A 3,094-nucleotide genomic window follows, 5' to 3' on the forward strand; every position below is an offset into this window, starting at 1 on the left:
TTATCTTTACAAACCTGACTTCTCCTTGATTAGATTTTACTTCTATGAAGTTTTGTTGAAATTAACGCAGTTAACCGAGTTATTGCTCTTTAAATGGGTCCTTCTTTTTAAAGACACCCTATATTTATTTCTTTATACTGCTTAAAGCTTCGAGAGAAAAAATCAGACTAGGTAAAGGGCAAAGAATTTCTTTGGTAAAGGTCGCCTTCTTAATCTTGCAAGGAACCAACACAAGCTTTAAAAAAGCTGGCCGGTGAACGCTTGAGAAATCAGGTTGAAAAGAATTAGAAGTACAAGCAGAATATAGGCATTGTTTGATTTCTGACCACATGAAACGAAGGTCACCTACTAAAATAAATAGTCTTTCAGTTTGCCCAAATGTATGTAATAAGGGTTCCTATTAGGCGCACGCGTTAAATACTGGAACTTTTATTATGGTAAATTTGTTCCATTTACGCAACTGAGATTAGTTGAGGGTGTGAGCTGCTTGCATGTTTTCTGTCAGGACCAACCAGGGTTCTTTGTGGGATACATCGCAGAAAGTAGACACATATTGTACTCGACGAAACATCTTTTGGCCTGGGTACGAACGTATAGGCGAGGGACCCAACCATTGCAGACGTTTAATCTTTTGGAAACAACCAAAAATGATACCGCACAGGTTTAGAGTGTTGAAAGAGTGTACATGGTGTGTGCAGTGGCTGGGCGCCATTGGTGCAATTGGTGCAAGCGCTCCACCTAACCCTGGCTTTCACCCTCCTCCCCCCTCCCTTTCCTAATTGTTCTAAACCAGTTAGTGCTCTAGTTCTCTTCTTCTTCTTCTTCTTCTTCTTCTTCTTCTTCTTCTTCTTCTTCTTCTTCTTTTTCTTCTCTTCTTTTTCTTCTTCTTTTTCTTCTTCTTCTTCTTCTTCTTCTTCTTCTTCTTCTTCTATCCTGTGGTTGGAGCAACCGTGGGGGAACCACTGCATCTGAAAACCAGCTCTCGACATCTATTTTTGCTCTCTGCTTTCCTCAGATTGTCACCCATTGTCTTTCCGGTCCACTCTGTTATGTTGTCCTCCCATCTCCTTCTCTGCCTTCTTCTCTTTCTCTTTTCTTGTACGGTTCCTTGCAGGATTGTTTTGGCAAGTCCTGTGGATCTTGTGACATGTCCATACCATTTTAATTTTCGTGTCTTCACTGTGGTCAGTAGATCTTCATGCTGCCCCACGGCGTTGGTGATTCTCTTTCGTACCTTAGCTTTTGAAACGTGGTCTTTGTACGAGATGTGAAGGAGTCTGCAGTAACATCTCATTTCTCTGGTCTGAATCTTTTTCTCTAATTCTGCTGTCAGTGTCCACGACTTGCAGCGTATAAAAATATTGAGATGACCAGTGAGCGCATTAGTTTGATTTTTGAGTTTTGCGTGATGTTTCTGTCCCTCCAAAATAGGCGTCAGTTTTGACAGCGTAGTTGTTGTTTGCGCGATTCTGGAGAGAATTTCTGATCTTGAGCCTTCATCTGAGACGATTGATCCAAAGTACATATATTTGAAGCTCTTGACGGTCTCAAGTTTCTCGCCCCTGACTTAGATGTCCGCGTTGATGCCATTGGTGTTATTGGTCATTAGCTTCGTTTTCTCGGCACTGATCTCCATGCCGTAGGCTGCTGAGGTTGTGTCCAGCCTCTCCACTAGTGTGGCGAGCTCCTGTTCTTGTTCTGCTAATCCATCGATGTCATCTAGATCTACATTAGGTTTACTACATCCTTGCGATCCGTCACCCGCTGGTTGCGCCAGTGAAGAGTCAGACGGCGAGGAAGGTTTATAAGCTCGTCGCACCGCTTGCGGTAGTGTCTGCTGGGAGCAAGAAAAATCTTTGCACCAAAGTTATTTTTGTCCCTGTAGAGAAAGCTAGGCATCGTTCTTCCCGCACAAGAAGAAAGGTGCATGAAACTGCTCTTCGCAGCACCAATTTGGAGCAAGTTAAAAATTTGATCCAAGTTTCTGCGAGCCTATCTACTACCGGTACACTAGCAGAGTCTATGGTAACTCAATGAAGAATGGGTATCGAAACTGTTGTCTCCCTCTATTGTGTAGCAAGTCCTGGTGCTGCACGAAGTAATTAGAAATCTTCAAAACTTCTCAGATTGTGAGCATTGTGAGTGGTTGGTATTGTTTTACTTTATTGCAGCATTTATGCGGTTTCGTTTAGAAACAGTTGTAAATATTGATAGATGTAGATTACGGGATATCCGGCAGATTCAAATTTACTTTCTCTAGAAATCTTAATAGTGGCTACTAAGCCTATTGCCCATTTGCTCACTTTCCAGTTATGCACCACATTGTCTGCAACCCACGCGACACCACTGTGTGTGTGTGTGTGTGTGTGTGTGTGTGTGTGTGTGTGTGTGTGTGTGTGTGTGCCTGTGCATGTGTATCGTACCTTTGCCAAACTGACGAGCAATATCCTGATTGGCGGGATGCGAACCAGCAACCAGTAGACTGTGAATACAGGCAGACAGACAAAGTAACGGACAAACAGTCTCAGCCATGGGCTAGGGGCCGTCAGGTTGGTCTCACCCATGTCGGTGCCGGTGTCGTGTCGACACTCCCTACGTCACCTGGATTACACAACGAAATGAATATGTGTATTATGACAAAAATACAAATTTGGTTTACAATGACATAGACACACACGCTAGACGACGTATCCTTGCAGGCATCATTGTTTTAACTGGCCATATTATGTTTACAACTAAAAGTGTCTAGTAAAGCTTACAAAGCAAAATTTGATACATTTGCAGTTTTCAAAATATTAAAGCTATAATTAACAAATAAATATAAAGTACTTTACAAATAGAGCAATGATCTACAAATAAAGCTGTAGCTTGCAAATACGAAGTTCTAAAGCTGTAATATTGTTTTAAAAAATATGCAGTGCTGTACTTAAATAAGAAATCAAGCAATATTCTACAAATAAAGCTTTAGTTTCCAAACAAATTAGTAGTTTATGTATAAATATATCGTTTACTAATAAAACTATAGATTACAACAAAGCTCTCTCTCTCTCTCTCTCTCTCTCTCTCTCTCTCTCTCTCTCTCTCTCTCTCTCTC

This window comes from Aplysia californica, unplaced genomic scaffold, assembly GCF_000002075.1.
Source record: "Aplysia californica isolate F4 #8 unplaced genomic scaffold, AplCal3.0 scaffold00065, whole genome shotgun sequence".
Classification (NCBI taxonomy): Eukaryota; Metazoa; Mollusca; class Gastropoda; order Aplysiida; family Aplysiidae; genus Aplysia; species Aplysia californica.